At 32.7% G+C, this 26,373-nt stretch overlaps 1 protein-coding gene and 1 long non-coding RNA gene across 3 annotated transcripts in view; one reads left to right on the plus strand and one right to left on the minus strand.

Moving 5' to 3' along the window:
* Positions 1–26,373, minus strand: part of LOC132749981 (mRNA-decapping enzyme 1B-like) — a 111,792-nt gene that overhangs the window by 39,319 nt on the left and 46,100 nt on the right. Inside the window, exon 1 of one of the 2 annotated variants that reach the window (XM_060739939.1) lies at positions 9,208–9,926. The exons of the other annotated variant lie outside the window; for it this stretch is intronic. The gene's annotated coding sequence lies outside the window, so the exon portion shown is untranslated. Of the gene's footprint in view, positions 1–9,207; positions 9,927–26,373 lie in introns of those variants that run through there. 2 annotated transcript variants of the gene reach the window in all.
* LOC132749974 (uncharacterized) lies at positions 23,713–24,577 on the plus strand. The gene is made up of 2 exons (XR_009628484.1): positions 23,713–23,849; positions 24,273–24,577. It is a non-coding gene; the product is annotated as an uncharacterized LOC132749974 (long non-coding RNA).

The following is a 26,373-nucleotide window of genomic DNA, read 5'->3' on the forward strand; positions in this document are numbered from 1 at the left end:
GAATGAATAGCGCGTGTGCAGACAGATGCTCGGGCTGACCTATTTCTGTACTGGTTGAATGGGTAAATTCAATAGGCGCCAACGGGCAAAGGGTTAAGTATGCTATGGGTACAAGTACAATAACCTTACAAGTCGTAAATTATAATAAGCAATATTATGACATTTAATGCCTCCTAACTGAATAAATGACATTTTCTTTTCCCCCATTCTGAAAATCTGGTATTTGTTATATAATAGGAAAAAAAAACAATGCATTTACTAACACAAATGACTGTCAACTTAAATTATTTCAGTCTAGGGTATAACAGTACACAAAAAGTCCAATTACTGCATAATTAATCAGTGTTTATAACTGTCAACAGAGTTTTCTGCTCTGGCAGGCCACACACTGATGCCCTGGAATTATCTGTTTATCTGCCATGCAAGATTATCTAACAACTAATGCCCCAGTATTTTTGCGAGATACCATCTTTCCAGACAAAACCGGATCAACATACATACTGATGTAGAATCATAATAATATGTAGAATAACTATAAATATATATATCAAATTTCCCTCCTTAAGATATTGTTAATACCCTCCTGTTTGTTGTAACAACCCAACGTTTCTCATAACATTATAGTTATTACTGTACTGCTTGAAAATTAGCACCAAAGCTTTCTTCTGCAATAAGTGGATCCTTTTTTTTTGTAAGACTTGCAATATTTTTTTGAAACTCATTTTACTAACCTTTTTCAAATTGTGTAATTGCCTAGGACTCAATTGTGCTCTGGTGAATTAAAAATGGCTTACTGCTGTGATCCAGAGGGTATACTACAAAAACCACCACCATTAAACTGTGTAATGTGTTTGTCCTACTCTGACTTTGAAAGAGTTAATGTCCTTGTTTTTTTTTGTTTGTTAAAAAAATGTTTGTTCTTACAAAAACGGTTACATATTACTTAACATCCAATTGTCAAAGATAACAATCTTACATTTACATGAATGCCAATCTTTTAATCTTTAGTATTTGTCTCAATGTATAGTTCGGTCTGAAAAGCTACAGGTAAAAGCTATATATTCCTACACAAACAGCAGCTATGGCTGTAACACCTTAACATTTACACAATAGCTATATATGGCTGTAACACCTAAACATTTACACAATAGCTATATATGGCTGAAACACCTAAACATTTACACAATAGCTATATATGGCTGAAACACCTAAACATTTACACAATAGCTATATATGGCTGAAACACGTAAATACATACATCAGATATATCAGAGATGTAGATAATATGTATGTCTCTGGATATATATATTTATATATATATATGGCTGGCATTTACAATGGCTATATATGTTACGAACAACTACATGTAAATACATACACACACTATATCTGGCTTGAACACATTAACATACACCACCTATTTAAGGTTCTACACCTTGATAAACACATTAAAATGGAACACTTTCATCAATACATCAGCAAATATATGGTTGGAACACCATTATCAATTTACATGTATCCACAAATATATGGTTGGAGCAACTAAATCAATACATCAGCAAATGTATGGTTGGAACACTTTAATCAATATAACAGCATAATTTAATTATGGTTTGGAACAACAATAAATTTATGGTTGGAACACCTTAATCAATACAACAGCAAATATATGGTTGGAACACCCTTATCAATGTACATGTATCGGCAAATATATGGTTTGAACACCTTTATCAATGTACATGTATCAGCAAATATATGGTAGGAGCAACTAAATCAATAAGTCAGCAAATTTATGGTTGGAACACTTAAATCAATACATCAGCAAACATATGGTTTGAACACCCTTATCAATGTACATGTATGTATCAGCAAATATAATTTTATGGTTGGAGCAACTATATCAATAAGTCAGCAAATTTATGGTTGGAACACTTAAATCAATACATCAGCAAATATATGGTTTCAACACCTTTATCAATGTACATGTATCCACAAATATATGGTTGGAGCAACTAAATTAATACATCAGCAAATGTATGGTTGGAACACTTTAATCAATATAACAGCATAATTTAATTATGGTTTGGAACAACAATAAATTTATGGTTGGAACACCTTAATCAATACAACAGCAAATATATGGTTTCAACACCTTTATCAATGTACATGTATCGGCAAATATAATTTTATGGTTGGAGCAACTATATCAATAAGTCAGCAAATTTAAGGTTGGAACACTTAAATCAATACATCAGCAAACATAAGGTTGAAACACATTAATCAATACATCAGCAAATATATGGTTTGAACACCCTTATCAATGTACATGTATCGGCAAATATATGGATGGAGCAACTAAATCAGTAAGTCAGCAAATTAATGGTTGAAACACCTTAATCAATACATCTAGAACACCTTAACCAATACATCAGCAAATATATGGTTAGATCACCCTTTATATTAATGTACATGTATCAGCAATTATATGGTTGTAAAACTTAAATCAATACATCAGCAAATATATGGTTGGAGCAACTACTGTGAATTCACTTATATTCGTGGGCATGAAATTTCATGGTTTTATCAAAACGGGCCTTTTCATGGGTTCTTAAATTCTTGGATTTTCATTTTCTTGTAAAAAAAATAAATAACCTAGTGAAAAGTAATCTTACAATTAATCGCTGCACATTTTTACTTACCGCATGAACATATCTTTACGTATCACACAGCGCTTGTCAATAATCTAATCCTTGCCTCTAGGCATAACATAAAGATAGCAGTTACTGCCGATAATTGACTGCAATTAACACATTTTGATGACATGTTATGCAGCTCCATTGTACACACTGTCCCTGTGATTCGCCGATGTAAACATTGCATAATTTATACGACCCCTGACACGTTTTAACAAGCGAGTTTAAAAAGTTTACACCCTGAATCGGTCTTACTATATTTGACAGTAACTACACGCAACATCACATCGACTGTGTAAATTTACATGCATATAAATTAATATGTGTAAATAAAACAAGATTGTGCGGATATATTAAGAAGTCGGCAGCGTCTTTGATGTTTACGGAACAGCAGTCGCACAAACACAGATTAAAATTCATTTAAACTGGATCATTTAAAGACGACAAAAAGATGTACAATTCATCCGTTTTAGTGATTGTTTATTTTTTTTTGTGTACTTAACTTACGACATTAATATCAAAGATTTGTTTCATTATATTAACAATTAAAAAGAGCAAACTGACAATTTATATCATCGCTAATTATTGCACTGGTTTCCCATTTTTACTTGATTATGTCAAGTATTCTGGATAACATAATCAAGTAGCCTACAACTCAGTGATGTGTATATACGACCGAAATTCAGGACATAAATTCAGGACATATAATCGATTCTTAAATATTGCAAACCTAAGCTATTTATAGATTTAATCTGTCACTAACCTGATAATATGTATACAATCATAACACAAAAATCGACCGGAAAAGCGGCAACGCATGTATAGAATAGAGACATAGTTAGAAGTGATTGTTGGGATAAAATTTGTTGGATCTTAAATTCGTGGATTGACCTACCCACGAAAATTTGTGCCCCACAAATAATAATGATTTTACAGTAAATTATGTTGTCTTTGAGCAGCAGTTATTGCAATTAAGGTGAAAAATCCATCATTATTATTATTATACATCAGTACATTTATGGTTGGAACACCTTAATCTATACATCATCCATTTATGGTTGGAACACCTTATTGATAATATAATAGCAGATGTTACCATTAATTTAACAAGTATCTGAGAATCATTCTCATTTGGAAAACTATAATCCATTTTCTGGCACCAGCTGGGTACACTGATAGTATTATACAAATCAGTAACATTATGGTGTGATACAATTTTCTATACTAGATAGTTACAAGGTTATCTTTAGAATTCCAGTTTAAATATAGTTACCAATCTAAAGTTTAAAAAGAGAAATTTGTGTTGTTTGCTGACATATATCTATATTACGATGTGGCCTAGATGAACTTAAAATGCATTAAAACAATATATACTCTGCAAAAGAAAATAAATAATAATAGAGCGGGTTCGGGTATTTCTGAACATGTGGTAGTTTCTGAACACTGTCATATTTTCGTGTTTAATGAACATTGTTCTGAGATTTTAACTCAGAATTATGTAATCAACCACACCCCTTTCTACTTCCGGTAATTTTTTTGCAGACGCTGCCCAAGGTGAGTTTTATTTTTTGAAAAATAAATTTGAAGTCATCGTTTTTGCACCTTTTAACTACATGCTTACATTGTAACACATTACTTGCTAACATTACCTGTTGTTAACTTTTGTTGATATTGGCTCTTTAAGTGGAAAAAAACACATTGTACATCTTACTTGTAAGTGTTATTAATGGATTGTGTCCCAAGATGCATTTGATTTTCATTTAAACCATGTTCAGAAATACCCGAAATAAATTTATTCATTTCGGGTATTTCTGAACAATTTTCTCTCACTTAATTCATCAAAATTTAAGAAGAACTTGTTTTAATATCTAAACAATAGGGGTAGGCCTTTCTTACTGTTTACATTTGTTCTTTTCGTTTTGTGACATTCTATTATTGATAATCATTTTAATAATATCATTTTTTTCTAGTTTCAAATGAAAATTTATATTTTAAGACAGCTCCTCCTAATTCAAATGAACAGATGTTTAGAGCGTAAGTTTTTCCCCCTATATTAAGCTGTTTTTCTGATTAAACTTTTTCAGATGAGTCGCCAAATTGGATCAAAGAAGTATCGTTCCTATACTGTTGACACATTGCAACATGCAGTGAACTTAATTCGGAGTAATTCTATGTCACTAAATCAGGCAGCTGCATCCTTTGGTATTCCAAAGAGCACTCTATCCGACAAAGTAAACCAGAAGACCGTTATTGGTTGTAAAAGCGGCCCAGCTACCATACTTACTGCAGAAGAAGAATCTACTCTTGTAGATTGGGCTCTACATATGGCCAAAGTTGGGTTTGGACGAACCCATAATGAATTGTTAGACACAGTAAAGGTTATACTGGATAAAGATGGTCGACCAAACCCACTCAAAAATAATCGGCCGGGAAAAGACTGGTATAATGCATTTGTTAAAAGGCATCCTCAATTAGGAGAACGAACACCAAAACAACTTGCTAAAGAACGAGCCATTATTACCCCAGCTAAGATTGAAAGCTGGTTTCAGGAATTCTGTTATTTTATGGCCGAGGAGGTATCTGATTCTTCCATATGGAACAATCCCGCTCGCTGGTTTAACGCAGACAAGTCGGGATTTCCATTGTGTCCAAAAAGTGGTAAAGTGTTGTCGCCAAGGGGTGTTCCGAATATATACAACTTCACTGCTTCTGATAAAACACAGGTAACTGTATTAGCATGCATGAGTGCGGCAGGTCACTTTGTAAAGCCTTTAATTGTTTATCCAGGTGTAAGGTTTAATTATAACCCGCTGGAAGGATCTGCTGACGCTGTCTTTGGTAGGACAGAGTCCGGATGGATGGACTCTGAACTTTTTGTTACATGGCTTACTGAGGTATTTGAACCTGCGCTGTCTGAAAGGGAAGTCAAAAGACCTGTGGTCTTGTTTGTAGATGGTCATTCTACACACTGCACATTAGAGGCCTCCAAGTTTTGTAGAGATCACGAAATAATCCTTTACTGTCTACTTGAGCAAGCGTCCCACCTGCTGCAACCTTGCGACCTGAAACTTTTCAGCTCACTGACAGATTCCTGGAAACAAGCAGTACGTGATTTCCAAATAGCCAACATAGGTGAATACGTCACAATACAAAAGTTTGCTGCCGTTTTAAGCATGCCTGGGAAAAGTCGACTACTGTTGACATAGCTGTAAAAGCCTTTCGTGACAGTGGACTTTTTCCAATGAACCCAAAGAAGGTTTTAGGTACTATTAAGATGGAACCAAGTACAATCTTTTCCAAGGCCAATACAACAGAAGCTGCAGCATCTTCCCAGGCAAATACAACAGAAAGTCCAGCACCTACAAATAGAGGTGACAGCACCTCTGACAAAGTTGACTCCGACAACCCACCTGAAACACTTGTGTCAGATAAAGGTAGCAGAAGTTGTACATCTTAATCTGAAAGTCATGTCACGCCTGCTTCTAATGCAGACAACATTCTTGCAAGCAGTTCCGTTGAGCGTGTTTCAGGTGAGAACTTACCTCAAGCAATTGCAACTATTATGTTGTCACCTTCTTAAAACGTATCACCAGCCTTCACAGATGTGTTGAAATTTCCAAAAGCAAAACAATCTGCTTGCAAAAGTAAACAAAAGCGAATACCACTCCCAAAAGCAATCTCTGGTAAAAAGTTTCATGATCTGCTTGAACAAAGAATTTAAACAGGAAGAAAATGCTAAAAAAGAAGCACGTAAAGTTAAAAGAGAGGAACGCAAGAAGGAGCGACAGGAGCAGCTGAAACAAAAGCAAAAGGATAAAGAAGAAAAGAAACTACAACGAGAACAGCAGAAGGAAGAACTAAAGAGAAAAAAATAAATTGAAAAATTAGAGCAAGAACTTAAAAAGAAACGGAAATCAAAGGATTCAGATATAGATAGTACAGATGAAGAAAATGAAGCTATTAAAATCTCCCTTGCTGATGACGAAATGGCCGATGTAGAAACAAGTTTTTCTACCACCAAATGCTATTCTTGTGACCAGGCATTTGATGGGGACTCCGAAAACTGGATAACATGTCACAAATGCCCACGTTGGTTACATACAGCTTGTGTGAAAACAATTAATTTGCTTTCATTGTCTGAATGTGAAATTGCAGATTTACAATTTGAATGTGACTACTGTTGAATTACAAAGTGAATTCTGAAAGACCCAGTTTTTCTTTTGCTTTATAAACTGTTATAAGCACAATTATGTTAACATGGCATGAACTGCATTGTGAAACGTTAGGATATGTTTCTGATACTTAATAGTTTAATAGTTACGTTTTAACTATTTTGAGTATTTAAATTTTATTTGAAAGTGTGTTTATTTTGATGAAATTTACCTGAATGTTTATTTTCAAATTTGGTTGTATTCACTATATGTTTAACGTAAAACCGTTTAAACTGAACGTATTTAGTGTTTGTGTTGTTTTTTTTAAAAATGTCAAAATTGTTCAGATTTACCCTCCGATGAGTTCAGAATCTCCCGACGTGTTCATAAATTACCTCCATCAAATGACATAATTTATCTTGTTGTACTGCTTTTGAATCTACAATGTATCATGATTTGTTCGAAATATCCCGCAGAAAAGTGAGTCCGTGTCATTTCTGACTACTTGAGAAGTTGCCAAGACAATCTGTTTTAGTTAGTTAACAGATTTTTGCTTAAGTGTTCAGAAATACCCGAACCCGCTCTAATAAAAAAAAAATTAATCAAACAAAAAATGTTGACATATTGTGATGTAATACCATTTTTATTCAAAAGTACCTGAAATTCAATGTCTTGAAAAAAAAAAGAGGATTCTTTTTTTTATACAAAAATGGTATAGTTACTTTTCTCTCCTTTCAAAAGATCAATTTCATTGTCAGTCACTTCTGGTAACTTTTCATGCACCTGATAATAAAATAGATTGACTGTACATAGACAAAAAAACTGTCTAATCAGCATAAAATGAAAGTCGACAGTTTAAATACATTACTAGTAAACATCTTTCCATGGTAATAACCCTGAAGGCAAAGTCAATACGTTTAATGAATTAACTTGCAACCAATCTAGACACTGCCAATACCTCTAACACTATTTTAGAAACCTGAAATGGAAATTAAAACCATCACTGAAATGTATGTCTTCTAAAACCTTCATAGAAACCCCCATACAGCTTTCCGTTCTTTACCTTCGGCAAAAAGTCTGGAACATTTTGGCAAAAATTAAGTTTCATAAATTTTTGGGTAATAGATTATACTCATGTGACCAGTGTATACCAAGATTGGCACATTTGTGATGCCTTAGCATGGTCTACAGAGTACTCTCTATTCAGTCTGTAGTTTTAAAAATGTTCCCTAAAAATGCTAAATGACTTTCCAGATTTTAAGATAATTAGCATGGTGAGCATTTAAAACACAGTATTTCGCAGGTCTTTACCTCATTTATAGGGTCATATTGCACTCATTCCAAATGCCAAATATGGACTTTTCCACCTCTCAAAGGAAACAACTAACAAGAGTAAATATTGATATACTTAACACTTGTCGACTTTCTTTAGAAATGATGAAAGTGTGAAAAAACTTACCTCATGTGGGATTCAAACTCAGACAAGCAATAAAGACAAAGCTATAGACCACTGAGCTAAAGAATTCATTCTAAGTCCCTAAACCAGCAGAATCCTTGTATATTGGATATGCCTAGTTTTGAATTGGAACAGTCCATTTTAAGAGTTTAAGGAATTTCATAAATAGGCTGGCAACAGTATACAGCCTAGTCGGACAGCACGGATGTGCAGGCTGGCCTGGCTCTATACTGGTGGCAACGGCTAATCACTTTTGGTTCTAGCAGGTTAAGGGTTTAATTATTTTGTCAAATTCCAGGCAATCTCACAAAGCTCTAAACTATTGCCAGATCAAATTTACGAAACCCCTTTTTATTATCAATGGACAGCTCTAAATTCATAGAAGGACCAGTCCACTACACAAAATCAGCAATGTCAGGTTTAAACTTACAGCAGTATCAGGTTTAAACTTAATACTATATAACATAAAATATAGGCAAAAAAGAAATACTCTATAATGGCCTTCTACCATTATCCACAATTATCCCATCTCAAAATTTCAACCACCTATCCAGAATAATGACTTCATAGTAAGCAGACTATTATCAATTATATTAAATGATTTTTATCAACCATTGCTGCCGGTCACAGCATGAGCTCGCCAACCCTACATTACCTTCGAATAACCAATATTATCACCATACCTAGAGGAAAAAATAAATTCACAAATATCAACAATTTACCTATATTTCGTTTTACAATTATTTTACGATTTAAAGCAAACAAATAATGAAAATGTCCTGTTTGAACTGCGTAAGCTGCGACCACAAAGTTAATATAACAAAATTTTTTTTTGCAAGACATGCTCCGTCAAGTTTTTACAGCACCGAGAGTGAGAGAGAGAATATATTAATTTTATAATAATTACCAATATCTCTGGTCCCAATATATCTATGTATATATACACCACACTCTCTGACTGCATGAAGTGTTCCGCTATCTGCAACTGTTATCTTTACTTTACTATCATATATGAGGAGATTACTACCTGTTATTCCAGTTTCACCAGGTTTAAATGTGACTTTTTCACATATAGCCGTTTCTGAATCTAGTAACTCTTACAACTATTTATCGGCAGATCGGAAGCTCGCCATTCAGTATAGCTGTATATGTGTGTAAAAGGGATAGCTTTTTTTCCAGAGTTTTTTTTTCTTTCCTAGATCTATATTATTATAGTATTTCTTATGGAAAAATAATTACTGCTACGGATGTTTCTACACCATTGGATTAACGCATTACAGTATTATATTTTTGTGCGAGAGAGTTTTGAGTGTGCAAAGTGATCAGTTTTTCTCCTATTGAAAAGTCTTAATATCAGCTAACTCAGTAGCAACTTTTCTGCAAAAAACTGCTTTTAAAAAAAAATCATCACAATTTACAGAGGATTACAGATTAACACAATCTGGATATCTGGATTTATTCGCACAGAAAAAATAAGAAGTGTTGTGTTTTTTTCCCCGCAATTAGGTTAAGTCGGGAAAATAAAGCATTTCTTTTCTTTTCCTAGGTTGTATTTTATTTGGATTAATTTTTACATTTGCAAACTATTGGGAGTACAACAATAGGAAGGTTCCAATAAAATCAAACATGAGGTAAGATTTCTTATAAAAAAACATTAAATTGTAATAAAAAAATATTTTTTTCCCCTTAAAATATATATTGATGCCAATAAAGTAAATTTTTCAATAGCTTTCCCTTTGGTTTCCTTTATTTTTATAGAAGACAAGATTCATTTACCAAAATATGTCAGCCATTGTGCTTTACATTCTATTATTCATCATGGCTATGACCAAATATTAAGTAGAAATATTCTTAATAAATTGAGACCATCTATCATATAAACAACTAGAACCTTTCCATTTCCTATATAACACACATACTAGAACTGTTATTAATGGCATATACCGCATTATCACAAAATCACCATTCCCCTATATTTCCCCCATAAAAAGGCATTTATCATGTGCCTCTAAGAGCTGTGCACACAAAAATTAATTCTCCAGGGAACATCTTTGATTTTCTTATCCTCCTATTTACAAAAATCTATCCATGGACATGCTCCAGAATACAGGATGGTGTTATAGAGCCCCCAGGTATAGTAAAAATGTGCCATCTTTGTCTTAAAATTTCCTGATTTATATTCTTATCTCCTACTTCAATGATGTGAACCAACTTATGCATTCAGAAATTTCCCCCCCTTAAAATCACAAGATTTGGTACCATTCTAAATATTATGTTATTTCATTGGTCAATTTCTGACGTAAAATAAACCAATCAGATGCTCTGATTTTAGGTTATGGTACATAAGATTTGAAACCTCTACTCATATCACTTTCAATCATTATCATCAAAATTATCAGCATCATCATCACCATCATTCATCATATCAAAATTATCATCATCAAAATCATCATCCGCATGACAAAAATTGATCAGGTTTCTTCACATTTATATCTTGATCTTGAACAATATCTTTTTTTTTCTTTCAAATGAAAAAATTAACAACAAAAAACATGTCATTAGTGGTAATTTTACAAAGAGAGATGTTTGATAAATTACTTGCGTAATGGGCTAGAACATTAGATGATTTATACATCATCGGATATATATTACATATACATTTGTATGTTATAATTATACAATCACTTCCATTTCATACCCCCCTCCCCCCACTCCCTTACATACATTCTCCCACCCTGAAGTTTATACCAGGCTCATATATTTACATCATTGAAGGCTTACTTTCCCCCCCGTTCTTCATGCATCACATTTACCAGCAAAAGAAAATCCACACAAATCATCGTAATATATTTTGTAAATATATTATATCGTCATAACAGCGATATAAAACACGGATTTAGTGACGTAAAACCTGGCTAATGTGCTAATAAATAATCACTTATAGCGCAAAAAAATCAAATGACGAAAGTGCTATTTTACATTTAGTCGACAATTTGTCAATTATGATTAAGATACGTTTTAAGAAAACATGCGAAGACGGAATCTTACGTCGAGAAAAAGAATTATGGCCGAAGGGATTAAATTGGTATGAATTTTTATCCATATAGGAAGTGACTGAAAAAATGCCACAATAACTCTGAAATAACTGTGCAGTCTTTGAATTGACAATGTTTCAAAAATCATTTCTTTAACCATTATTACCCTCCTGCATTTTAAAAATGACCTTTACTTGTTTTCAGTTTGGAACAGTCCACTAGCAATTTAATGGTTTCATTATCTAAAAATAGTAAAATTAAGCAAATAGCAGAAAAGAGACAACTGTATACAATGTACATGTATATCGGAATGGTCTGGTTCTATACTGGTGCTGTAATTCTAGTTACTTTAATCATTCCTGCTCAAAGGATCAATCACTGTCTGTGACAATATCAAATATTAGTTTGGTTAATTTAATAAACGCAGTTTTGACATGCCAAAATTACCTGTATCAGTTTCTTTTTTTCTCTCTCTCGTAACATTTCATTATTAATATTATACAAGACACAACACACTGGTATATAGATTATTGCAGGAAAACCTGTTACAGAAAAGTTAGCGCAGAATAAAAAGTCACTTGTGTTTCAAAATTTTAAATATTGACATAGTTGTGTTGCCTATTCAAAAACGTAATAACAGATATAGATTTTTCAAGTTTCATTTCCAATTCAGCCTTTTGTTATGAATGAATTGAGCTCGTTTTATCAGAGAGGTTGATTATTGAACAGCTGTTGAAGTATTAGTGTTTGTTTCCACTGGTTCCCGGTTTAGCTACATTTTTTCGAATTTCGGTCGGTAAGTTACATGTATTGTACATGTAGCAATTGTACTGGAAAAATTTATGTATGTCTTATTTTTTCTCGTGTCCAATTAAACTTTTACTTGAACCTGCCAAGATGTCTTTGTGATGACTGAAGGGGTTATGTTCCTACGGCTGGAAACATGAGAAATTTTGCAGACTGAATTCTTTAAAACATACGTTGTAGCATCTAAAGTCAACTTTTACTTTTCTGTACTTTAAATCATTCTGCAAAAGGTCAGATCTCCTAGCTTTGAGTTTAATTCTAAACAAAAATAAATAAATCAAAATTTTTGACTTAAAAAGTGTTAAAAAGTGCAACATCTCCCTTGTATCACATTGGCTTATTAGCAGTATTCATTTTTCAACACTAAAAGAAATACAATCAATGATTAGGAGGGACTAAAAAAACATTACAAATGAACAAGTTTTAGTAAAAGTATTGCTTGAATTTGAGGGAAATGATAAAAGAAGGTAACTTACTGAGAATATTGTCACTCAGTGCATAAACAGGTTAACTCCTATAAAATATATAAGGAGTGAACCCGTTACTGCACTAAGGTGACAATATGGACACAGAAAAGTATCACAATTATAATGCTAATGCTCAAGCAATCTAAGAAGAATGACAAGAATTTTTGTTTCCATCATAGTACTTAGATTTGCTTACATATGAGCCGCGTCACGACAAAACCAACATAGTGCGTTTGCGACCAGCATGGATCCAGACCAGCCTGTGCATCCGCACAGTCTGATCAGGATCCATGCTGTTTGCTTACAAACAGTATAACAAGTAGAGAAACTGATAGCAAACAGCATGGATCCTGATCAGACTGCGCGGATGCGCAGGCTGGTCTGGATCCATGCTGGTAGCAAACCCATTATGTTGGTTTTGTCGTGACGCGGCTCATATGTTACATGCATAATTGACTAAAAATTTGCTGAAATTGGCCTTTACTAGTACTAGTACTGTCATAGTAATTATAATTATATACTACATGAATACAGTGTATATATACATTTTAGGTCTATCAGTACAATCAATTAATCAAATCAATACATAATTATAACTACATTAAAGTCATAAATCAACAATTGTGTTTCACATATTGTAAACGAGCAATCAAATACGTTTCAGACAATTCCCTATAACGTGTACTTTGTAACAGCTGTTTAAAGCCAACTGTTTGTTTTCCACCGTTACACTAACATAAACTACTGTCCAACATATGTTATAACATTCCTTCTCCTCGCTTTGCTTTAGAAAATCCTACCTACGTATTCATTTTTGAATTATCATAAAGTATATGATATAAAGATATGAATGATTGACAAAAACGAAACAGAGATGAAATCTGCAGCAGGCTTTATATTTGTGGCGGCATTATTATTTTCACTCTTTAGAATATTCAGAAAATGTAGAGTGCAGTTATTTAAATGTTCCGCAACTGTGCTTTGTAAGAAGGGGTTGTTTCCTCATGGTCATTGTTGATATAATTACACCTGTGTACTGCTGAGCTGGATGTTTCCTTTCATTGTTACTATTTTGGGCATTTATGCTGATAGCAGCAAATATCACACTTGTCACTGGCTCGGTTACACTTGTCACTGGCTCAGCAAACGTTACACTTGTCACTGGCTCGGCAAACGTTACACTTGTCACTGGCTAAGCAAATGTTACACTTGTCAATGGCTAAGCAAATGTTACACTTGTCACTGGCTCGGCAAATGTTACACTTGTCAATGGCTAAGCAAATGTTACACTTGTCACTGGCTCGGCAAACATCACACTTGTCAATGGCTAAGCAAATGTTACACTTGTCAATGGCTAAGCAAATGTTACACTTGTCACTGGCTCGGCAAACGTTACACTTGTCACTGGCTCGGCAAACATCACACTTGTCAATGGCTAAGCAAATGTTACACTTGTCATTGGCTCATGAATGTAACACTTGTCAAGTTGTCATTGCATTGGTAAATGTTACACTTGCCACTGGCTTGGTAAATGTCACATTTGTCACTGACTCATTGAATGTCATACTTATCCATGATAGGTTCGTTGAATGTCAATCACACTAACCAAAGGCTCAGTGAATATCACACTAGCCAAGTTAATGTTACACTTGCCACTGTCTTGGTAAATGCTCCATTTGTAACTAGTTCAGTATATGCCAAACTGTCAGAGACTTGGTAAATGTCACACTTGCTGCTCACATGTTAAAATTCTACTTGATCAGTGAAAGTCACGATGTCCTTGTTTTGGATAACAATGAGTATTCAGTGTAACAAATTAAAGGCTTACAAACAGTCTTAGCTATATCATTTTCTTTTTCAATCAGTGATGCCAGGAGGTCATGAATCTTCTACACTCTATTTAGAAATGGTGTAAAAATGTTTGGTTAGAAACTTTGCTTGGTTAGTTAGTTACTTTTGAAAGATTATTTTTTAAAAAGCTCTTCTATTAAGTTTCATATTTTATTATCTAAACTGTTCCTTTAAAACTGAGTAGTAAACATTGTGAATTCAGCAGCAACAAAAACAACAACATGAACAAATTTGACCCTCTTAATTCTGACAACTGTCATGTTTTTCATCTATAACTTATATTTAAGCTCGATCAGATATGTACAGTTGGGAATAAAAGTCTACGGCTATGACTTATTGAATTTTATTATCAATATTTCATTTCTTTTGTCTCAAATTCAGAGATATTTTAAAATTTATCTTTCAAGGCTGATACAGCCAGCGTTTCTCATTATGATTGTAATAATGGAAGATTAAATTGGAAACCCAACTTAATTTGTAAAATGAACTTTTTTTGTTTTAAACTGCCCGTTTCAAATATTAAACAATGCTAAAAGTTGACAGACATCAATATATTAAGGTATCATGACAGGTGTTACAATGCTAAAATGATTCAGTCAACAATATATCAAGGTCTTGTGTTACAATGCTAAAATGATTCAGTCAACAGTATATTAAGGTCTTATACAATGCTAAAATGAAACAGTCAACACTATATTAAGGTCTTGTACAATGCTAAAATGAAGCAGTCAACACTATATTTAGGTCTTGTACAACCCTAGCGAAAAAGAAATCATGTTATATGTACAAACATGTTTTTGCCTCATTGATCACGTTGGTCAATCATGTCTTTTAAACATGTTTGACCATCAAGCATGATTGTGGATGAAAATTACAATTTGTTGTATAAAAAAAACATCTGTATTTATTTCAACTAATATTAAAATGTCTTTCAGGGAGAGGTAAAAATCATAAGGATTTGTTTTTCTGCAAACAATCTTACAAGAAATCAACATATTCAATAATGAATTAACATGATAAATTTATAAAAAAAAATAATCAAACAAATCTCTTTTTTTCTTGTTACTTTCATCAAATAAGTTATTCTTTTGGATAAAAAAGTATCCATACATTTCAACTTTGTGTAAAAATAGCCTTAAACGCTTTAATAATTACTGACACATTGACCCATTTACTACTAAGAGAATAACATAGTCATACATGATCAAACATGGCTGAACATGATAAATTCCAAGTTGATATTTTTTAACAAATAAGCATTTTTTAAATTACATCTTACAACAGGATTTTACTTTCTGTGAAAACACTGATAAAAAGAATAGTTTCAGTTGTTTTGTTTACAATTTTTTTATAGGAAAGCAAACATGTTTAAACATGACTGAATTTTGAATATAACAAAATTTTCAGACAGCTCAGAGCATGATTCAGCATCTCCTTGGTTATAATCCTAGAATCCATCTGCTAGGCCATAAATGTAGGTTAAACATATTGTCCCCATTTTCAACAGTTTTACAGCATTTATCGGAATATAAGATAAGCATTGATATAAAGCATCAAAGGGCACTGGGAAGAAGTAAATGTAGCAAAATTAATTAAAATGGTAAATTAAGGTGGGATCTTAATTTCAGAAGCCGGGGATTATGTACCACAATATGAGGCATAAATTGATAGTGGGATATATTACCCTTAACTGTAGCCATAAAAGCTAAGTTTAGGTACAAAAATCACATTATGTTCCTACCAGTTACAAATATACAACAGGCAAAATAAAATATTCCATACAGGACGCGGAACTTCAGTTCGGCGAAAGTAAAAAAAAACTCAGTTAAGAATTACCAATTTTTCCATATGAAGGTTATGGTTGCAAAGCAGAGCTCAAACTCGCCATCCACCATTTATGGCAGACAAGAGTTACTGCAAATACTACTTAAACTTGAAAAAATTTAACAAAACAAAGGAAAATATCTTGGAATAGAAAATATTTTCATGAAATTGAACACCTATTCAAGAATCTGAATTTATTTGTATCCAAAATCAATACTTTTTAGTTAACATATCATTTTAGTATCTATTATATAAGACAGATTTGAAGAAGTGACCCGTAAATCACTACCACAGGGATTGTACCTATAATAATTAACACTAATTGTCACATTAAAGTTGTATTTTGTAATATTAGACTTATATTTTACTGTCTCAAACTGCGATTCAAATGATGCAATCTAAAATACGCCAGTCACTTGAACAAATATGGAACACAACTAACTTTAAAAATTGTATTTTCAGTTTGAATAACAAACACTTCTTCAATTATCTTATCTACAAGAACAACATGAACATCCTCTTCAGTTTTCATTCTTAACAGATCATGAGATGGCATCCAACATCACAAAAAGGATGTACTTGTTCTGTTATTGTACATATGTCCAACAGCAAACAACTTCTCATCCACAATATTTTCTATGAAATATGATATAGCTAATATCACACTATCCAGGCACAAAACAGTGTAACAGTTTTTTCATTTGTTTGTACTTTTCGGAATAAAGAAATTTTCCTTTGTCTTAATATTCTGTGTGTTATTCTATAATCTTTTACATTGTTCAAACCAATCTTAGCAAGAACATAGCATTGTTCTTCTTTAGATGCAAAATTTCCTTTTGAATATTCAGTGCCAGAGGGTTTTTCATCACCTGACATAAGTTAACCAGTATTATTTGGACAAACTCTTGATAGAAAATCTAACCAACAGGGTTTGCATCAGCAATCATTTCAGTACTTTTAGTCCAGATATACAGATCTGTTAACTTGTCCGAATTACTCTTCCTTGTAATTCCAGTTAATTTCAAGTTCCTCAGCCGTCAATGTCCTACAAGCAATACGTCAATCTATTCTGATACCAAACTACACAACCTGGAAAAAGAAAACACATTTTGTTGAGAACGTATCGATGCCTTGGTGCGAAAGGGTTGTAACTCAATATTTTGAAATTATTCAGGAGAGACAAAAAACTTATTTATTCTTTTACGTTCTAATAAATACTTCTTTAATTTTGGTTTTTGGCTTTCATTCATTTACTGATATATAATTGATTGGAAAGGTTATTTTATTTTATCAGCATAAAGAGATAATTGATAAAGTTTCAGTTACAACCCTTTCGCACCAAAAAAATAAAAAAATTCAAAAAATGTTTTGGTGCGAAAGGGTTGTAACTAAATTTTTGCTTTAAATTCTGATAAATGTAATGGGTCAAATGAACAGATCCAAGCTTAGTTGTGTTTAGTATGAACTAATTTAACATATGGCCTGGATATTTCAGTGAAAAACCTTCAAATCTTATGTTTTTAAAATAAAATTTCAGTCAAATGATTTTTTTAAAGAAATTCACTTTATATATAATATATTTTTCCATGTGACACACAGTTCAGATTGTCAAACCCATCATAAGTACCAAATATGTTTGTTTTGCAAGAATCAAAGTTCAAAATGTAAACTTACATAATGACAAAACCATCTAAGATGTTAATATAAGCCTTTAGAAAATGAGAACACTCATTTTATTTTACATCTATTCTATACATAGGCTTTTCTTAATTTGAAAACTTAGATAATTTCCAGGATGTGCTTTTGTGTACAAATTATATTATTTAAGCATTATCCAGGATCTTCTTTACTATTAAGCCAAAAGTATGAGAAAGATGATAATAGATATTCTAAGCTTCTAAGCTCATGCTATTCTTACAACTCTACAGTCCCAAATTTCATTGTTTATTATGATATAAATCAGTCAGTAATTAAATGAGAAAAAAATAAGGTCTGCAAATAATAACAATTACAAAATGCAATCCCCCACCCCAATAAAATTCACAGGTGTGCACACAAACACACATACAGCTTAGGAAGAGATTAACATCTTTAAGAATGATTTTAAATAGCAGATAGAATATATCTGATAATTTACTTTTATCTAACAGAAAACAAAGGGTCAATAACATATTTTACTTAATATTCGAACACGACCCGCATTTTTCCCTATTGAGCATAGATGATCGAAAGTATGAGTTATTATGCAATAAAATCACTGTTTGACATTCTACATTAAGACAAATGACGTAATCATCATACACACAAAGTAACCACTAAAAATGTGACGCGCTGAAAATGAGTACGGAAACAAATCAGGCGCAATTTAGCTATATATAAGGTACAGCATTAAAATTTTATTTGTTGATGTCGTGTTAGAATCAAAATAATATATCCAAATTGGTGATTTTATCACTTTATAAAATCACTGTTTGTTGATTGAATGTGCATCATTATATTACTCGGGCTACTCCCTCGTAATTCCACACATCCGACCTCCAAACAGTGATTTTATTGAGCGATAAAATCACAGTTTGGGATATATTATCTTAATTATCTACACATAAACACCTTTTATTTAAGAAATAATATATCCCAAACTGTGATTTTATTGCTCAATAAGATCACTGTTTGGAGTTTGGATGTGGGGAATTATATATAATGATCAGCATCCGAATGACAAGCAATAAAATCACCTATTTGGATATATTATTTTGATTCTAACACGACATCAACAAATAGATGCTGCTGTACATGGTAATTAGCTAAATTGCGCCTGATTTGTTTCCGTACTTATTGTCAGCGCATCACATCTTTAGTGGTAACGTCAGGTGTATAATGATTATGTCACATGTCTACATATAGAACGTCAAACAGTGATTTTATTGCATAATAACACACACTTTCGGTTTTTCTATGTTCAATAGGGAAAAATGTGGGTCGTGTTAGAATATTTTGTAATACTTTTGTCTATACATATGTATATGTATCTAAACTTACTGTTTACAATATGTTTTCAAAGAAAAATTTGTTCACATATCTAGTCAGACATTGTCTTGTAATGTAAATAAATTGTAGTACAATATTAATTTATACAATTTGTCTTTGACAAAACATGAAAATATTCCAATACTAATACATGTAAGTTATAAAAGTAATTCATGTAAGTTTAAAACCAAATAAAGAATTGAGTAATAATTGTATAATGTCTTTAAGTTATTTTGATATTTAGTTATTAAAAAAGCATCGAAACACGAGGCTGTCGGATTTGTATGAGAGTATAAATCAGATTGCCTATTGTTTTGATGTTCTTTCTCTTTTGTTTCTTAGGCAAAAAAACCCAACACATTCCCAGTCATCCAAGAAAAAAGTACCAAATGTATAAGTATCTGAATATGACTTTTCTACTGTTATCTCCTTCCCTGTCGTCACAATATGTAATCAAAGCACAGAAGGCGCTGAATTTGTTTGGGTCTCAGAATGTTAGAAAGGTGAAGGTTGTGAGATTATAAAACAATTTTTTTTGTATAGCACCACCAATGCTTTCCAGCGTTTTAATTGTAGTAGATTGGCTATAAGACTAATTGCAACACTAATATTCAATCCAATGTTTATTTGACTTAAACAATTTGAAAAAAAAATGAGTTGCCTTAACTGGGATTTGAACTCCAGACCTCTCACTTCCTAAGTGAGCGCGCTAACCCCTCGGCCACGATGAATTTATATGTTAACAGCCTGAAGAAAACCATATTATTCTAAATTAGGGTTATAACGACGCTAACTGTTGTTTAACACTTGTGTAAATAATCATGGCGCTTACTATAAGCATGTATATCTATAAAGAATAAAACAATATTAGAAATCTTCGACCAATCGGAAATTATTTTGCTTGAAAATTAATGCGCCCGTCATGTGACCATATTTACGTGATCTCCCCTGAATTTTTTGGCCTTAGTGTTACATATAAAGGGAAGTAACCGCTTCAAAAAAGCGGACTACTTTCGGCATTTGCAATTAACAGCATTAGAGTCTGAAATTTCACTACCATTATTTGTTTGGTCTGACAACCCAAACAAATAAAAACCAGAAAAAATGAACCAGTAATCAAGCAAGCTCCAGACTGACAGTGAGTTAAAGCAATGTGCATGTATTGGTATGCAATTTAACTCTGACTTGTTTTCAAAAGTCTCCAAACTATGATACAATCATAATATATTGTATGACAATAATTATTTATAATAAATTTTTTTTGAGTTACGGTAATTTCATTTTCGTAAAACCAAAATAAGTCCATTACTTTTACTTGCTATTTTGCAAACAATGCAACATTATACCAATGACAATTTTTATGTTGAAAAAAAATCACTACAACAGTACTGTTAGTCAAATAAAGCAATGTACTATGATATTGTTTCTTTAACAAGCATTGGAATTGATTTATGTTTGAAATATGTGTAAGTTATTCAAATTCTTGTATTATGTCTGAATGAAAGCTTACCAATTTATAATGTAAATAACAAGGAATCAGAAGCTGAGACTGTTTTATAAACTTGTCAGTTTGAAAGAAATAATCCACTAAATATTTCACAGAATATGATATAAGATATTGAGATACAACTGTTTTGCACTAGGATTTATTCAAAATATTTTCAAAATGTTGGTGCGAAATGGTTGTAACTTAAGTTACAACCGTTTCGCACCAACAAAATATGTCTGTTTGAGTTACAACCTTTGGACATATATACTTTTTTGGTAGTTTAATTTTAGCTTTCAAGTTCAATATTTTTACAACATGTGTGTATATTGCTCCTACATTGAAAAATACCATAAAACCATTTTCGGTGAAATTATGAGTTACAACCCTTTCGCACCAAGGCATCGGTATATGACATAAGATTGCAAATCTACAAAGAAATTATCCCATCTGCATTAGGCAGGCAGTAAAAAAAATGCAATTCATTCTGTTGAAGCCCAAAATCTACAGTGGGCGGAGACCCAAAACAACACATTTCGTCCCTCTGGCAAAAATCAAATATACAGGCTAAAGGAATACCGTCTCTGCTTTAGCTACTCTCTAAACATGCAAAATATCACAAAGTAACAGGTGCTCAACCTTGTAGATTTTTTGCTACTGCTAAAAGTTGTCCTTATAAAATTAAATTAAAAAAAAATAATATGATGGACACTTGTATGAAATAACAAAAAAATTATACCCTAAAAGTTTAAATGTAGACAACAAATATTATCATATCTTTATCTTAAATTGTAATTAAATAATGAATCTAGATCAGCAAATCAAATGTCACAAGTCAGGGTTGTCATTAACATTTTTTGCAGAAGGTTTGTTTTGAACTTGAGGCGGTCATTTCTGTCTTTATCATGCATAACAAAGAGTGTTTTCTTAATTTTGAGGCGGCCCATAATGCATTTGAGACAGGCATTTTGGCCTCCTGCCGCCTCTTAATGACAACCCTGTGTGACAAGTTAATTTTCTTAAAAGGAAGTGGCTAGCTGTACGGGCCCGTACGGCTAGCCAAAAGTTTTATCCGTATGTGAGTCACGTACAACTAGCCTGGACAAACTGTATTGGCTAGCCGTACGGCACTTTTCAAAAATAAATGGAAGTCGAAAATGCATATGTTATTTTGTGTCTTTAAATGACGATTTTAATCAAATCTCCGCATTTGTCCTAGTTTGTTCACTTCAATAAAGATGCTCCGCAATTTTGCACAAAAAAAATGAATACGAGTAAGCGTTGTATAATCTAGCTTAATAAAATTAAGTGTCAAAGTTGCATGTTATATCGTCCTTAATGTTCATGCTTATGATTTGTATGAAAGATGAATTGTTAAATCTGTTAAGCACATGGATCGAATAAATAATGATTGGAGGGGAATAAATAAATACATGTAAATAAAAAAAAAAGAATATTAGAAAAAACGGTGAAAAAGAAAAATAATTTAATAATGCAAACTTTCCTTAATGATCGACGATGGACAAACTTCTATACAGACGGTAATTGACGCAATTATCAGTGCCCAACAACAATTATTTTCGGTGTTTTTTTTTTTCAATTTAAAAATTAAACTTAATGAAACAAAAAAGGATTATCATCAAAATTTTGTAAACTATTTAAATTGATGTTATGTAACTGCAACCAAACGCTATTTTTTCTCGACGTCTTGAGAGGACAAAGTACATTCTTTACTGTAGCCAACGTGTCGATTAATCTCTAAAAAGTAAACATTCTTGACTAAAATTCTCACTTTAAGTCATAATTAACATATGCACTTTCGCCTTCCATATATTTTTGAAAAGTGCTGTACGGCTAGCCAATACAGTGTGTCCTGGCTAGTCGTACGTGACTCACGTACGGCTAGAACTTTTGGCTAGCCGTACGGGCCCGAAAAAATGTAAATGAAAGAAAGTTACAGCCGGCTTATTCAAGTTATTTTATAAAAATAATTTATTTTCTCATTACAAAAATATATATTTTAGGCAAACAAAGATGAATATTACTATATTTGCCTTTTATTTGGGTGTATCTATTCTGGGTATAGTCTGGGTACTTCGTGCGGGTCGATTTGTGCCGCCGATTTCCCATGTTTCCGTAGCCAAATATCCCCATAATAACCCCTCGGAATTAATTTCATTCAAGGACGGCAATCGCCAAATATTTGCAACATTGCTTTGTTTCTCTAGGTCTTTGGTATTTTGCCTCGCGGGCAGAAACTTCATGATGAGAATTTTTTTGTTGTTGTTGTTTACGGAAGTACAAACTAGCCGGTCACTTGTTTTCTAAAATCTGATTCGACAATCACAACTTGTTCGACCAATCAGAAGCGTTGATTCATACCAAGGTGCGTAATGCACACAATCGCTCATAATGCACAAAAAAAACTTTTTGAATTTAACGAAACGGACAAAAACATCACCTGTTTATAAAATCAAATGGGCAATAGAGTTCTTTCAGTTCTCACTCGAGATAAGAGGCAACCAATACCCTCAGAAATCTAAACGGATTTACGTGATTCACAAAAATGATCCTGGAGGCTGGCTAAAATACGGAACTTACGGACTTTTCCGGATGTTATTCTAATAATAAATATACAGCTAGCAAACGGGTTGTAGCACTTACCGTGGTGTCAGAACAAAACATATTGTTATATATAATGACATTTACCTTCTTCAGCTTCTGAAAACCTCGAAATCCACCAAAATCGCATGTTTACAGTTTCTTCAAGTGTTATCTTTCTATACTTCCGGTTTAGAAAATCACGTTACCTTCAGCGCCACCTAACCCAAAGTTTATATTTAGCAACCAATAGATTACACGAATACATGTGCGGTTAGTTTTAAACGAGGGAAAAATCAAAATGGCTGAAAAATGAAAGTGCTTGTTTATTGGACTTTGGCGAACAACTGGTCGTTTGTCAGCACTGCCGCTGATCGGGGAGGGTCAATGCCTGGGACAAGAACATTTTCCAAGTACCAGGAGAAATGGTATCCTGCTATACCCATCGCATGTAAGTTCTTCATCTGCACGCATGCTTCCGAGCACAAGGACAGTCTTGATAATTAAAATAAGATTGCTCTTGCTTTCAATTAAAATTCAAAAGGTCATCCAAAATACCTAGCAAAATGCCAGTCTTCTGGAAAGTTATCGGTCCGGACGGCCGACCGAAAATTTGGCATCTTGGCCGAAATGGTTTTTAAGGAACAATCGACCATATATCTAGAAATTTTGGAGGAAATTATTTAAATTCTCATAGCCACAAAATTTCCACTTATAAATGAATGAAACTTAACTTAAAAAAGAGATTTTAACTGTTAAATTATTAAGTTTTTTTGTCATTTATTAACATTTTTTCGGATAACACGAAGTCCGGATAAGAAAAAAAATAAAATGATTTATTTTGCTTATTCAAAGTCAGTGTTTCCTTTGGCAGGTTTGCAACATTTGATCATCTGGAGGATGTCCTGGAGAGGTATGTTCTTCACCATCGAAGAAATTCAAAACCATAGTGCAACTGGTAAAAAGGCCAACAAAGACCAAGTTTGATCCTGCCAAATTTAACTTAATCAGCAAGCTCGTTCAGAAACATTTTGATATCAGGAAGTGGTCATTAAGACACAAAATGTGAAGCAGTTAGTATTCCAAGTGACAATGTAAATCAAGTATTGACATAATGAAAATTACTTTTGTGCTGAAAAAAAAAGAAAGAAAAGAAATAAAAAAGAATTGTGTCCAGGGTTCTGATCTCAAAAGTTGTAATTTAAGTTTTACCTCATCTGAGCGTACTCGAGATGAACTTTTGTGATTGCCTTTGTCTGTTGACTTGTGCTGATGTAAAACAATGTCAGCTTTGTTCTTTTGAAAATGTTTGAACATGTTTGAAAATGTCAAATGACCCCTTGATTTGGATATATTAACATGTTCGACCATGTTATGGAATCTTTATTTGTATATGTTTAAACATGTTTAGATGTGTTTGGATCGTGGTGCCATTTAATGTGAATGTCTAAACATGTTCCATCATGTTTTGGGAACATTTTTAATCATGTTTAGATGTGTTTGACAGTAAAGTAGTAGTAACATGATCAACCATATTAAAACATGTTCTGTGAACGTTTTCAAACATGTCCAAAACATGATAGCTGGATAGAACAAAAACATGTCAAAATGTGATTGACCATGATACTCTTTTTTTGATCATCAAACATGACTAATCACGATTGTTGACTGATCCTGTTAGATCATGGTGCCATTTCACGTGCATGTTTAAACATGTTTAAAACATGTTCAAAACATGTTCAGACATTTCGAAATAACATGTTAGAACGTGTTTAAAACATGTTTAGACATGTTTCAATCATGAAATTTTCGCTAGGGAATGCTAAAGTGAGACAGACAACAATATATTTAGGTTTTGTGTTACAGTGTTAAAGTGAAATAATCAGACAAGCCACACAAACACGAACATTAAGTAATTTAATTTAATTGCAAACGTTTCGGCTATATGCCTTCATCAGTGCAAAACATAATAAAATTACCGGAAGCGACGTCATAACGGAACACGCGTTAAACGCGCGAAAAACGTTATGGCGTTTAGCGGCAAAACTATGATAACATGTAGAAACAAATATTTATGCTATAAATAAAGCTGGTACATGAATTAAAATGGATCAACAGTGATACAGATGTCTATTAGACAGTGGTAATAAAAATAAGATAATAGACAAACATATTAATATTCATGTATTTTTTTTTTTTTTTTTTTTTTTTTTTTTTTTTTTTTTTTTTAGTGTTAAAGTGAGGTAGTCAACAATATATTTAGGTCTTGTGTTACAATGCTAAAGTGAGGCAACCAACAATATATTTAGGTCTTGTGTTACAATGCTAAAATGATTCAGTCAACAATATATATTTAGGTCTTGTACAATGCTAAAATGATGCAGTCAACAGTATATTTAGGTCTTGTGTTACAATGCTAAAATGATGCAGTCAACAGTATATTTAGGTCTTGTACAATGCTAAAATGATGCAGTCAACAGTATATTTAGGTCTTGTACAATGCTAAAATGAAGCAGTCAACACTATATTTAGGTCTTGTACAATGCTAAAGTGAGACAGACAACAATATATTTAGGTTTTGTGTTACAATGTTAAAGTGAGGCAACCAACAATATATTTAGGTCTTGTGTTGCAATGCTAAAATGAGGCAGTCAACAATATATTTAGGTCTTGTGTTACAATGCTAAAATGAAGCAGTCAACAATATATTTAGGTCTTGTGTTACAATGCTAAAATGAAGCAGTTAACAATATATTTAGGACTTGTGTTACAATGCTAAAGTGAGGCAGACAACAATATATTTAGGTCTTGTGCTACAATACTAAAATGAAGCAATCAACATAATATGTAGGTCTTGTGTTACAATATGCTAAAATGATTCAGTGAACAATATATTTAGGTCTTGTATTATAATGCTTAATAAAGTGAGGCAGTCAACAATATATTTAGGTCTTGTGTTACAATATGCTAAAATG

This window comes from Ruditapes philippinarum, unplaced genomic scaffold (genome assembly GCF_026571515.1).
Source record: "Ruditapes philippinarum isolate M1 unplaced genomic scaffold, ASM2657151v2 ctg531_1_1_1_1, whole genome shotgun sequence".
NCBI lineage: Eukaryota > Metazoa > Mollusca > Bivalvia > Venerida > Veneridae > Ruditapes > Ruditapes philippinarum.